Source organism: Amblyraja radiata, chromosome 2 (genome assembly GCF_010909765.2).
Source record: "Amblyraja radiata isolate CabotCenter1 chromosome 2, sAmbRad1.1.pri, whole genome shotgun sequence".
In the NCBI taxonomy this organism is placed as follows: Eukaryota; Metazoa; Chordata; class Chondrichthyes; order Rajiformes; family Rajidae; genus Amblyraja; species Amblyraja radiata.
The window spans coordinates 40,193,662-40,208,200 of record NC_045957.1 but is presented as its reverse complement, the minus strand read 5'-3'; positions in this window follow the sequence as shown (position 1 = coordinate 40,208,200).

The window sequence follows — 14,539 nt, the reverse complement described above, 5'->3', positions numbered from 1 at the left end:
GTACTTTAATTAAAACAATATAGAAAAACAAAAGAAAATTCAAAGTGTAAGCATTCACCGAAACTGGAACGATGATTAGTCCCTTAAATGGAATCAAATTTTTGTCTTCCATCACTTTTTTTATTAATGAAAAGGATTTCAATAAAGAGAAGATATGTGTTATTGAATAGCCTTTGAGTTACTAATTTGGAAAGCTGGAAACTGCTATTTAACTTCAGGATCATCTGCTTCATGAAATGCGTTTTAATGGTGGAATGTGCAAGGAAAACGAAAAAATTATGGGTGGAATATAGGGACAGAGAAAAATAATTGAAAAGAAACAAGAGCTAGGGAATTCAAAATGGAACAAGAAAGGAATGTCAGATCATTAATCCAATCTAGACCTTATCCCAAGACTGCTCTCAGGAAAGATCCACAGCACTACAAAAAAAAAAAGGAAGCCTGCGGAGGATTGCAGAAATTTTATGTAAGCTATCCCATGACCAGGAGATACGTGGGTCCCGATCAGTGGCGATGAGCCAGATGAAAATGTAGATCTTGCATCTGCTGTATTTACATATTCACAGTTGTTATTGGTCTGGTGAAGAATTGTGTCCTAAGGTGGAAATAATGTTCAAATTGTGGGAGCTTGCAAGACTTTAGATATGGGTATCATTGTAATGATGTAAATGGATAATTTGCTGGCAAAGCATAGGCATTGCTAGATAGAAGATCAAGAGAAACCCTCATCATTGTAGGCACAGAAGCCTGGCAGCTGGAGAAACAAGGAACTGCAGGTGCTGGTTAATACACAAAAGGAGACAATGCCGGTCAGGCAGCATCTCTGGAGAACATGGATTGGTGATGTTCAGAAGGGTCTCGTTCTGAAATGTCACATATCCATGTTCTGCAGGGAAGCCGTGTCCTTTTCAGCATGGCAGTTGGAACAGACATGAGATGTGCTTTCCCAGCCTCACATGCTGCTTCCTGTCTGTCAGAAAGTTTGTAATCCACTGACAGAGGAGTTCAAGCACAGTCAATTGGAAGAGTTTGGAGTGTAGTAGCTCTGGCACAATGGTGTTGAATGCAGAGCTAATCAACAAACAAAATCCTTGCTTAGGTCCCCTGGCGGTCTAGGTGCTGGAGGATGAAGTGCAGGCCTAGATTGACTGCGTCATCCACCAATCTATTGGCCCGGTATGCAAACTGCAGAGGGTCTAGCAGGGAGTTTGTGATATTTTTCATCTTCAACACAAGTCTTTCAAGGGTCATCATGACTACAGAGGTCAGTGCAACAGGCCTGTAGTCGTTAAGACCAGTAATCCTTGTCTTTTTGGGTATAGGGTCAATAGTGGAGACAATCTATTATTACATTAGCACCAGGGGTAATTCATTTAAACCTCTGCCATTGGCTCTGGTGGATCCATTGGGGGGGGGGGGGATAGAGTGGAGGGGGGGAGGGGGGGAGGGGGGGGGGGGGAAGAGGGCGGGGGGGGGGAGGGGGGGGGGGGGGGGGAGGGAGGGGGGGGGCGGGGGGGGGGGGGGGGGGGGGGGGTGAGTCTATGTGGAGAGAATAGACATCAAGTAAAATTTCTTGGGTACACAAAAATGCTGGAGAAACTCAGCGGGTGCAGCAGCATCTATGGAGCGAAGGAAATGGGCAACGTTTCGGGCTGAAACCTTTTGGCCCGAAACGTTGCCTATTTCCTTCGCTCCATAGATGCTGCTGCACCCGCTGAGTTTCTCCAGCATTTTTGTGTACCTTCGATTTTCCAGCATCTGCAGTTCCTTCTTGAACACAAGTAAAATTTCTTGGCTTCTGTTCAAAGGAAACCATATCCTAAGAAGCTTGCTTCAAAAATTCTGGTGAGATTGGGATATGATCTTCTAGCAGTTCTAATGGAGAAGATAATAAAGGTAGTCTAGGCTATCGTGTCACATTTCCAAACACAGTTCCACTCACTTGAAATTATGTCCATCTGATAAACATTGGAAAACAGGAATTACTAGAGAGCTTCTGGCCCCGTCCCTCGTGGGCTCTACAGGAAAATAGAACCTAAGATTTTTTGGAGTTAGAACTTTTGCAGGGAGGAATGGAAGACAAATAATCCTAATAACAGCAGAATTGATGCATTTTGGAAAGAACAAATGCGAGGCAGATGAAAGGGAACCCCCATCTTCCTGGTATACTTTTAGATGATTACACAGTGCAGCTGTTTATACTTCACCTTCTACCATAATGTTTTCATAATAATAGATGAATATTGCTGTTGTCTCTCTAATGCTGGAGTCATACAGCACAGCAAACAGACTTATCAAGTTTTTACACTAATCCTACACTAATGCCATCTTATTCTCCTTCCCACCCGCTTCACCAGATTCTACCATTCACATACACGCAGAGAACAATTTACAATGACAAATAATCTAACAACCTACATGTCTTGGGATATGAAAACCAGAGCACCTGACGGAAACCCACATAGTTACAGGGCAAACATGCAAACCCCACACCAAAAGCAAAGGAGATCGGGATTGAATCTGGGACATTATAGGTATGATGCAGCAGTACAACTACTACTGTCGGCAGGATTTACGTATAAGCTTGACAAGCTTAACCTTATGGCGTCGAGATCTAGGGGGGCCTCGCAGAGCCGGATTGACCACAAGGCTGAAGCCTAGGGCCTCGAAATCTAGGCGGCCTCTGGCCAAGGCAGGACACCTGCCGTTCAGCTCTGGGCGGGCCCCCCTCTCTATCTCTCTCTCTGTTAATCTCCGTCTCTGCCCGCCATCCGTGTCCGGGCCGCCGGGTCTCCGCTCTCCGCAAGCTCCTCATCCGCCGACACGGCAGGCCGCCTTGCACATGCACACTGTTATGGCCAGCACATCCTTCCCCTGCACATGCGCACAACCACGGCCAGCACATCATCGGCCGCCCTGCGCATGCGCACTGCCACGGCAACTGGTCGGCGCTGGGCACTTTCTTTCTCGCTTTGAATTGTGGGAGATCTGGCCGCCATTGCTGTCCGGTCGCCGCCTCGCCGCGACCGCTGAAAACCAACGCAGAATCACTCCCTGACCCTGGATCTGGAGTAACTCCCTGGAGTAACTCTTGCTTCTGGTTTCCTGGTCCTCCATAAATATTCTAAATGGAATTTAAACTGAAGGTGGTGGAGGGCTGAACAATAACAGCCTATTACATTTTATCTGTTTATTTATCGTGAACATATATGGTCTATGGTATATAAACACACTGAACTTTAATCTCCTGTTCTGTGTTATGTTTACATATTCTGTTGTGCTGCAGCAAGCAAGAATTTCATTGTCCTATCTGGGACACATGACAATAAAACTCTCTTGACTCTAGACTTGGACTTAAGCAAAAAAGGGTTCTTGGGTAAAAAAGAGGTACCTTAAATTTAGTTGCGTCTGGTTGGGTAACTATGGTAGGGTGAAGACTATTCCATGCTTTAATTGTGCGGGGGAACTCCATGGAGCAGCCAGCAACTCTGGATAGTAGAAATTGGGTGACGATTCAGGTAGAGACCCTTCTTTGGACTCCCTCTGGTTTTAGTGTTTTTAATTTAATTTAAAGATACAGCGTGGAAACAGGCCCTTCGGCCCACCGAGTCCACGCTGACCACCGATCACCCGTACACTAGTTCTATCCCACACATTAGCGGAGTAAGTCAAGAGTCAAGAGTGTTTTATTCTCTCACGTCCCAGATAGAACAATGAAATCCTTACTTGCAGTAGCACAACAGAATATGTAAACATAGTACTCTGTAAACAATGTTATAAATGAGAAAACAAAATGGTGTATATTTATATATGAATATATAACTATATAAATATATATGTGTGTGTGTGTATGTGTATGTGTATAATATATATATATACACACACACACACAATTTCCCTCCTGGGATTAATAAAGTTCTATCGTATAGTTGCTGGTTTGAATTGAAGATAGACACAAAAAGCTGGAGTAACTCAACAGGTCAGACAGAATCTCTGGACAAAAGGAAAATATTACGTTTTGGGTTGGGTCTGAAATAGGTTCCTGCACACCTTAGGAATGTGGAAGGAAACAAGAGCACCCAGAGAAAACCCATGCTATCAAAGGGAAAAGGAGCAAACTCCATACAGACAGCACCCATATTCAGGATCAACTCCGGGTCTCTGGCACTTTTAGGCAGCAACTTTATGGCAATGTACTGCCCCATAGTCTTGAACTGAATTAAAACATACAGTAGCTGTAATGGGGGACATAGCGTCACGGATATTTAAAACTGAAAATGGATATTTTCATTTTTTTAGTAACCAAAGTTATCAACGGATAATATTTTGTGTGTTGGAAAACAAAATATAGTGGCACAGCTGGTAGACTTGCTGCCTCACATGCCAGAGATCTGTGTTCGATCCTGTCCTCGGGCACTGCCTGTGTTGAATTTGCACATTCTCCCTGCAAGCGTGTGGGTTTCCTCCCAGATCCCAAAGACGCATTGGCTTTGTAGGTTAACGTGTCTCTGTAAAATTGCCCATAATGTGTAGGGAGTGGGTGAGGAAAGTGGGATAACAGAACTTGTGTGAATGGGTAGACAAAAATGCTGGAGAGACTCAGTGGGTGAGGCAGCATCTATGGAGTGAAGGAAATAGGCGACGTTTCGGGTCGAGACCCTTCTTCAGACTGATGTGAGGGTGGAGGGGGACGGAAAGAAGAAAGGAAGAGGCAGAGATAGTGGGCTGAGGGAGAGCTGGGAAGGGGAGGAGAAAGCAGGGAATTGGAGGAGTCAATGTTCATACTGCTGGGGTGTAAACTGCCCAAGCGAAATATGAGGTGCTGCTCCTCCATTTTACGGTGGGCCTCACTCTGGCCATGGAAGGGGCCCAGGACAGAAAGGTTGGATTCGGAATGGGAGGGGGAGTTGAAGTGCTGAGCCACCGGGAGATCAGGTTAGTTATTGCGGACCGAGCGGAGGTGTTGTGCGAAGCGATCGCCAAGCCTACGCTTGGTCTCACCGATGTAGAGCAGCTGACACCTAGAGCAGTGGATGCAATAGATGAGGTTGGAGGAGGTGCAGGTGAACCTCTGTCGCACCTGGAAAGACTGCTTGGGTCCTTGAATGGAATCAAGGGGGAGGTAAAGCGACAAGTGTAGCATTTCCTGCGGTTGCAAGGGGAAGTGCCAGGAGAGAGGGTGGTTTGGGTGGGAAGGGACGAATTGACCAAGGAGTTACGGAGGGAGCGGTCTCTGCAGAAAGCCAACGGGAGGAGATGGGAAAATGTGCCCAGTGGTGGGATCCCATTGGTAGACATAGATACATAGAAAATAGGTGCAGGAGGAGGCCATTCGGCCCTTCGAGCCAGCACCGCCATTCATTGCGATCATGGCTGATCGTCCCCAATCAATAACCGGTGCCTGCCTTCTCCCCATATCCCTTGATTCCACTGGCCCCAAGAGCTCTATCTAACTCTCTTGACAAAAAAGCTGGAGAAAATCAGCGGGTAAGGCAGCATCTATGGAGCGAAGGAACAGACCACGTTTCGGGTCAAGACACTTCTTCAGATTAATGTCGGGGGGGGGGGGGACACACGAAAAAGAAAGGAAGAGGCGGAGACAGTAGGCTGTGGGAGAGCTGGGAATGGGAGGGGAAGGAGGGAGAAAGCAAGGACTACCTGAAATTAGAGAAGCCAATGTTCATACCGCTGGGGTGTAAACTACCCAAGCAAATATGAGGTGCTGCTCCTTCAATATGCGGTGGGCCTCACTCTGGCCATGGAGGAGGCTCAGGACAGAAAGGTCAGATTCGGAATGGGAAGGGGAGTTGAAGTTCTGAGCCACTGGGAGATCAGGTTGGTTATTGCGAACTGAGTGGAAGTGTTGTGCAAAGCGATTGCCAAGCCTGCGCTTGGTCTCACCGAGGTTGATCATACATTGAATAATCCAACCACATTTTTGTTTGGAAGTGGAAAGAAATAATAGAAATTGCATTCATTGCAACGTGTAAAAAGAGTTTAGATACTGTATTATAATTTTGCTGCATGTCATTGTGGTATATATCATGTCTTGATTGGTGAATATGTTTAGTTTGTGACTTTATTTGAAGCAGAAATAATATGTGAAAGCTTCATTGAGCATAATTACGACTAGTAACTACGCACTTTGTCCGAGCACATTATCGCACGCGTCATGCAAGCAGTTTTAAATGACCACCTAAACTGTCATTTGGCTACTTAAAATGCTGCCAAGGTTGACCGGCTGACAACAGAGAAAAAAAAATAAGTGAGAGCCCTGCAAGGTGTATAATATTTTGACACTGTCATAGGCCTTTCTTACATATGCTGTCACAACGCACTGTGGCCTTAAACAACCCTTCAGTAATTTTCCTTGTCCTCCATTTCAGAATAATAGTGTTTTAAGCCAATAACTCGGCACTAGCACTGGCAATAAATAAATAAATAAAAAAGCGCAGCTTTCCAGCCGCTTATTTCGTTGGCCACGCTTGCCTGCAAATCGGTTTCAATCTGGTGGACCATCTTCCTCTAGTCGTGGGGGTGGGGGATTGGTAGAGGCCTCACAAGTGGAACAGCTTAGGGCTTCTCTTCATCTAAATCCGGCCCTGACTACTGTGTTGAACAGTGATGCTAGAATCTGTTTTGATAGATGCAAAAGCAAAGGTAATTGAGAGTACCTACACATAAATCTTTGCAATGTAGCAAGTCTAAAGATAAAGTGTTTGGGACATTAGGCAAGCAATTTACACAGAATCATGTTTACTTCAGCTCTCTGACGTACTGGCCAATTCTAACATATCTCTGCAGACTTGTGCTTGCATCTTGGTTTCTACTTCCATTCACTTTTGCTTGCCACGTCTTTGGCTTTTGTCTTCTTTAGCATTGAGCTGAGCTGCATTTTAGGATTGTAGGTTTTTTTTACATAGAATGTATGCACAGAAATAGGCCATTGGCTAATGGTATGTCCTCCATGTGCCTGGTCTTTCCTCAGATAAATCTAACAGTAAAACCGCTACTCCCTTATCAGGCTCAACCACTCCTTCTGAAGACAAGTTCATCATTGTCACCATTCCACGACTACGAAACCTACGAAGAATTCCTATTCATAGATTTGCTTCACCTATTTCTCTTTAGCTGAAATTTCAATGAAATGGTTCATGTGATTTGAAATAGTTTAAATAAAGCAACAGGAAATAAACTTCATAAAATATTGGGTTCCAGGCAGATTTTAAACGTAATGTCAATGCACCAGATTTCCAGTATTTGTGGGGGGGGGGGGGGTTTTGGTTTAAATTGTATTAATCCTTCTCTTCATATTCTATTCAAGGCAGCACAGTGGCACAGCCGTAGAGTTGCTATCTTCCAGCGCCAGTGACCTGGGTTCCATCTGGCCCTGGGTACTGTCTGTACAGAGTTGGTACATTCTCCCCGGGTGCTCTGACGTTTGCAGTTTAATTGGCTTCTGTAAAATTGTCCCTGGTGTGTAGAATAGTGCTAGTGTGTGGGTCAGCACAGACCCGATGGGCCAAAGGGCCTGTATCTCTAAAGTCTAAACTATTATATTATCCACATTTCAGTGTATCTCTCTGTATGACAGTAACAATCTACACATTTAACTCATCAGTTGGGATATTTCTACCAATAAATCAAATAAAAATGAAAATATTCAAAAAATGATGCAAAAGCTCAGGGAAGAAAATATCAAGACGTTAGACTAGCCGTGGGAGTAGGGCAGTTAGCATGCCATCTCATAACTCCAGGAATCTGAGTTCAACTAATCTTGGGTATTATCTATTGTTCAGTTTTCACATTCTCCCTATGGGTATTCTCCCATACCCCACAGATACACTATCGACCACTATAAATAGTCCTTCGTAAAGACAAATGCTAATTCAATTAAATCGGGTGGGGGGTAGTAGCGGGTGAGGTTAAGGTTTGAGGGCTACATGGAAATAAAAACTTAGTATGACAACTGCTCTGCCCAAGAGTGCAAGATTTGTGGAGAGATGTGAACTCAGTCCAGTCTATCATTCAGATCAACCTCCCCTCCTTTCAGCATCTCCATCTATACTTATTGCTGCCTCAGAAAGCTGCCAACATAATCAAGGACAACTCATATACTGCTCATCCCTCTTCCCCCCTCTCACGTTGGGCAAAGGATTGAAAGAGTGTTTCACCAGATTCAAGAACAGCTTTTTTCCTGTGTTACCAGTTTCTTGAACAGACTGCTCATGTGTTCGGGATGATCTTCTAATCTACCTCATTGTGGCCCTTACACATTTATTAATCTGCAATTTCTCAATCTGTAACACTCCATTCTGCACTGTTTTTCTCATCGGCTCTACCTGATGTACTCATGTATGGTATGATTTGCCACGATAGCGCATGCAATGTTTCACTCTATCTCGGTACACATGACAATAATAAACCAATGTTGACCAAATTATATCATTAAAATTTCAATCATTATTGTTATGCTGGATTTTATCAATCCCATTATGGTGTTCAACTTGCACCTATCTAGAAATAAACCATATCACAAATTTATTCAGTTTTAATAGATCGGAAACTGGTTAATTTTATGTGAACAAACACCTTTTCTAAAGAAATTGGTCAATAGACAATAGGTGCAAGAGTAGACCATTCGGCCCTTCAAGCCAGCACCACCATTCAATGAAATCATGGCTGATCATCCACAATCAGTATCCCGTTCCTGCCTAGAGGCAGAGTCCAGAGTTTTATTGTCAAATGTCCCAATACAGAACAATTAAATTCTTACATGCACCAGCACAACAGATATGTTGTAATGCCTAGCTTTTTGAAAATTTCATTTTATTTTAACATACCAAATTCAAATAATTATTGAGAATTTAGTGTTCAAATTGATTCCATTTGGGAGCAATTATTCTTGTCCTTGACTCGATTTTGGGAAAGATGTTGAGAATTTTTCTGTTTACAGGCTCCATCTATAAGCTAAACTATGAAGACTTGCAATGAATTGATAAAAGTATTCAAACGATTGCTTCATGTAGAACATATCCTTGAGGCTTTGAACAGTGTTAAAGGAGGTAGCAAATGGTCAGGTTTTGCATCCCCTGTGATTGGGAAAAATAATGGATATTGGTGAAGATGGAAGAGTTAGAATGTCCCAGAAGAATTGTCTTGATTGAATATTGAAAATGGGAGAGAAAGGAAAATATTTTGCTTGGATTTGTCAGAAGTTGATTGAATGGAGATGTCAGACTTGTTTTCCCCATTTTCTTTGTCTAACAACTTGTTCCAATGAAACGTTATCGATCTGGAACAATAACTTGGCCTCTCTCTCTACAACTGCTGCTTATTCAATATTCAATCAAGACAATTCCTCTGGGACATTCTAACTCTTCCATCTTCACCAATATCCATTATTTTTCCCAATCACAGGGGATGCAAAACCTGACTATTTGCTACCTCCTTTAACACTGTTCAAAGCCTCAAGGATATGTTCTACATGAAGCAATCGTTTGAATACTTTTATCAATTCATTGCAACTTCATAGTTTAGCTTATAGATGGAGCCTGGAAAGAGGCCATTCGGCCCACTGAGTTCATGCTTACCATCGATCACCCGTTCACACCAATTCTGTGTTATTCTATTTTCGCATCCACTCCCTACACATTTGGGCAATTTTACAATCAATATCAATCAATCAATATCAGTTTTATTCATCACTTGCACATAAAGTGCTAGTGAATTGAATTTGCCAGCAGCGGTACAACGAAAAAGAACACACAAAAACACAATAAAATGTTTTAACACAAACATCCACCACAGCATTCATCACTGTGGTGGAAGGCACAAAATTTGGCCAGTCCTCCTCCATTTCCCCCCGTGGTCGGGACCTCAACCCTCCGCAGCCGCCGCTGCGGGCATCCAGAAGTTCAGACAAGGCAAAGTCCAGATAAAGTCCAGGTAAGACCTGAATCGTTGCTTCCCCACCGGAGACAGCATCTTCAGGTTGGTGTAGGCCGCAGGCCGGCGGTCGAAGATTTAAAGTTCCCGCAGCGCCGCAGCCAGAAGCACCGCAGACGGTGGTCAGAGCTCCTCTCCAGGGGTCCCTGGCGAGTGACCCCGCTCCTGATGGTAAGTCCCCGCCGCGCCCACGGTAGAAGTAGGCCGCGGGCTGGCGGTCGGAGCTTCTTCTCCTTCCGGGTCCCCAACGAGGGATCCCAGGCTGCGGACACCTTGCCAGCTGGAGCTCCGCAGACCGCGGCTTCAGGCTGCCACGGGCCAGCGAAAGGAGAGCTCCCCTCCGGCGACCCCCGGCGAGGGCTCGCCCGCTCCGTGACGAGAGTCCGCGCTGCGCCCGCCGCTGAAGCCCCAGGCACGTCTCCGGGAAAGGCCGCAACGACCCTCGATATTAGGACATGGAAAAAGTCGCCTCTCCGTGGAGGCTAATTAACCCAGAAACCCGCACATCTTTGAGATGTAAGAGCCAACTGGAGCAACTGGAGGAAATTCACGCGATCACAGGGAGAATGTGCAAACTCCACATAGACAACACCAGAGGTTAGGATCAAACCCGGGTCTCTGACAGCAGCCGCTTTACCAGCAGCACCACTGTGCCACTCTCTGCAGGAGGAGACCAAATGCAGATAATTTGACTATTTTGCAATCATTGAACTTCAGTCTGCTAGTGTGACCACCTGCTGTCCATCTCTGTCATTTTAAGTATCCATTTCCCATGCCTACCTCCCCTCAATGTCCTGGGAGGTAGGCATGGGAAATGGATACTTAAAATGACAAAGGAATCCAAAGGAATCTCAACAAAAGCTCAGGGACAATTTCAAGTAGTCTGTAATTCCAGATTTCAACCTACCAAATAAAACGAACTAGATAGAGTGGATGCGGAGAGGATGTTTCCAGTAGTGGGAGAGTCTAGGACCAGAGGGCACAGAATAAAAGGATGTACTTTTAGAATGGAGATGAGGAGGAATTTCTTTAGCCAGAGGGTTGTGAATCTGTGGAATTCATTGCCAGGTTATTGAGTATTTTTAAAGCTGAAACTGATAGGTTCTTGATCAGTAAGAGTGGCAAAGTTTTCAGGCATCACCAATAAATAGTACACATGTCAGGGGTTATGGGGAGAAGGCAGGAGAATGGGGTTGAGGAGGAGAGATAGATCACCGACGATCGAATGGCGGAGCAGACTTGTTGGTCTGAATGGCCTAATTCTGCTCCTATTTCTTATGAACCTCAGAATCTATCCTGGCACTCACTCCACCTTTCCCTGGTAATTTAAGGGTAATTTTACTTCGGAGTCACGTGAGTGACTATGTGAAGAACCCCGCCAGGACGCATGCGTGTCATATCGCTACACGCATTGCAACGAGTCACAGCAGGGGGAACGACGTTCCCCTTAGCGGCAGAATTTGAAAGCTGGGAACAGCAGGAAAGGAGACTCTGCGTTCCTTCCACTTACCTTACAGGTGGAGACATGGACCAGATCCACGAAGGCTGTGAAAAAGCTGGCGGGGGAGAACCGCGGAGTTGCGGGCAGCCGGCAGCAGCAGCCAACGGCACGCCAATCTCCCGAAATGGGAACAGCTGTGCCCGACTTCGCTCCCACACCGGCCACGGCCTGACGGTAGAGCGAAGCAAAAAACTAACAGAGTTGTTGATTCCGATGAGTCCGACTCTGAATAGCCGCGAGCGGCCAGTGCCCGTGAGCATTGGGGCCGGTTGCAGCGGCTGCAGAATCAGGAACAGCCGCGAGCGGCCAGTGCCCGTGAGCATTGGGGCCGTTTGGAGCGGCTGGGGGAACAGGAGCAGCCGCGAGTGGCCTATGCCCGAGAGCATAAGAGCCAGTTGGAGCGGCTGCTGGAGGAAATACTCCAAAGTGGCAGGCTCCGGGAGATGGAGGCTAGCCACAGTGGGCAGTTAGTAAGCCCCACAGCAGTACCTCTTGTGGGGCTGCACAGTGTTTCTCCCTCATCAGAAGGGAGCACGGAGGGTCAATTCAGGGCTTACCCTGAAGAGGGGAGTGATCAACATACCCCTAGTATGCCTGGGGTGAAAGAAAACATGTTGGATATGGTGTCCCAGTTTATCCAACCCGACCAAACAGGCCTAAACCTGGAACCGAAAATAGCGGCAAGCATTGACTACATGTCTTTTAACCAACTACAGGGACAGGCATTATCGGACACCACGGCACGACACTTACCACCAGGGAACTGCAAGTCGCTAAATGTTCCCAGTGTCAACCAGTGCATCTGGAAACATGTCGGGGCATCAATTAGAACCAGGGACTTAAAAATACAGAAAGTCCTAAAAGTCTTAACAGCAGGAATTACGGCTTTTGCCCGCACATTGAATGAGCAAAACATGACCCAAGACCACCAAGATGCACTGGCTTTACTCTGCAACTCACAATATGAGTTAAACAATATTAGGAACAGTGCTATCCAACCGGCTTTAGACCCCAAATTTGCAGGCCTCTGCAAACCTGGAACCTCCAAACCATCAATACTACTATTTGGAGGGGATTTATCAAATCAAGTCAAAGAACTTGACGAAGAGGCGAAAACCCTGGGGCTCATAAAAGCAGCATCCAAAAGCTACTACTGCCAAAAACATCACCCCTACGCACCCACCAGTCGGCCAAGACAAACTGGAGAAGGCGCAAAAACCAGGAACACCCAACATCGGTCTTTCTTAGGCCATGGCCCAGACCGACCTTCCTGGAAAATGCGCAAGCCCTCAACACCAACCCAACTACAGACCCAGACAACGGCTCCTCAACGTCCACGGAGGATGCCGAAGAAGTAACACACCTACCACTGGTAACCATGGAGGTAGGTGGGTCTGGTTCCTTAAGAATTAAAGGGAGCATGGAAGTTGGTGGGAGATTACGATATTATTTGGATGCATGGAATAAGTTAACTACCGACACTTATATTCTAAGCAGTATCCGGGGTTATACCATAGAATTTATACAAAAACATAACCCTCCAGTTCAGCATGTACCGAACAGAATGTTCGTGCTCACAGGCATAGAAAGATCTAAAGCACATGCTGAATTACAGCGGCTATATAAAAAAGGAGTAATAGAGAAAACCCAACACGAATGACAGGAATTTGTGTCCAACATCTTTATAAAAAACAAGAAAGATGGTGGTTGCCGTATCATCATCGATTTGACTACTTTGTACAATATATTCATTCAAGATGGAAACCTTTGTTACTGCTAAGCAATTGATTTCCGAAGGCTACTACATGGCAAGCATCGATTTCAAAGATGCTTACTATACAGTACCCATAAGAGGTGACCACAGATGTTATTTACAATTCAACTGGATGGGTCAGCTCTGACAATACAGGGCACTACCTAATGTTCTAACATCAGCCCCCAGGCTGTTCACAACATTTTTGAAACCAGCAAAAACACATGGTAATGGCATATCTAGATGACATACTTATTGTTGGCAAAACTTTGGAATTGGCTAAACAAGCGGTAACAGCCACAAAACAATTGTTTGAAAAACTGGGGTTTATCATCCATCCAGTTAAGTCTAAATTAACGCCTTCAACAAAAATGGATTATGTGGGGTTCACCATTAACTCAGTTCTCATGTCAGTGACTTTGCCGAAAGAAAAGGTTACAGCCTTAATAGAGGCTTGTAGCGAAATCATTGACATCACCAAACCATCCATTAGACTGGTAGCTAGAATAATTGGGAAGATAGTGGCTGCATTTCCAGCCACACAATTCGGACCTTTACACTATCGAAATTTACAGAGAGCAAAAATAAGAGCACTTAAAATTAATGGTGGCCATTTTGACAGACCAATGAAGCTACCAACAGAGGCCATAATGGAACTAAAATGGTGGGAACATAACATCAGGTATTGTTCCAATCCAATAATTATCAGCAACCCGTCTATGGTACTACAAACTGATGCCAGTGCACTTGGTTGGGGTGCTACCAATTCCATCTCCAGCTGTGGAGGGAGATGGAATGCACAGGAGGCATCATTATTACAAACACTGGGCATAAACTACCTGGAAATGTTAAGTGCATTCCATGCCCTTAAGTCATATTGTTCTGGGTTAAATCACCAGCATGTTAGACTACAAATTGACAACACCACCGTGGTAGCATATATCAACCATATGGGTGGAAACAAATCGACATCATGTGACAATCTGGCCAACACAATTTGGCAATGGTGTATCCAGAGAGATATTTGGATATCAGCTACCTACTTACCAGGTAAACTAAATTTAGTGGCAGACACCAGGTCACGCAAATTCAATGAAAACACTGAATGGATGTTGGATAAAAATGTATTTGCTGAAATTACAGCACGGTATGGAACACCAGATATCGATCTTTTCGCATCCAGGCTCAATCACCAGTTATCAAATTATGTTTCATGGGAACCAGACCCTGGGGCAGCGGCAACAGATGGATTTTCGCTGCATTGGGGGAAATTGTTTATTTATGCATTACCTCCTTTCTGCCTCATCAGTCGGGTATTAAGGAAAATACAGCAAGAC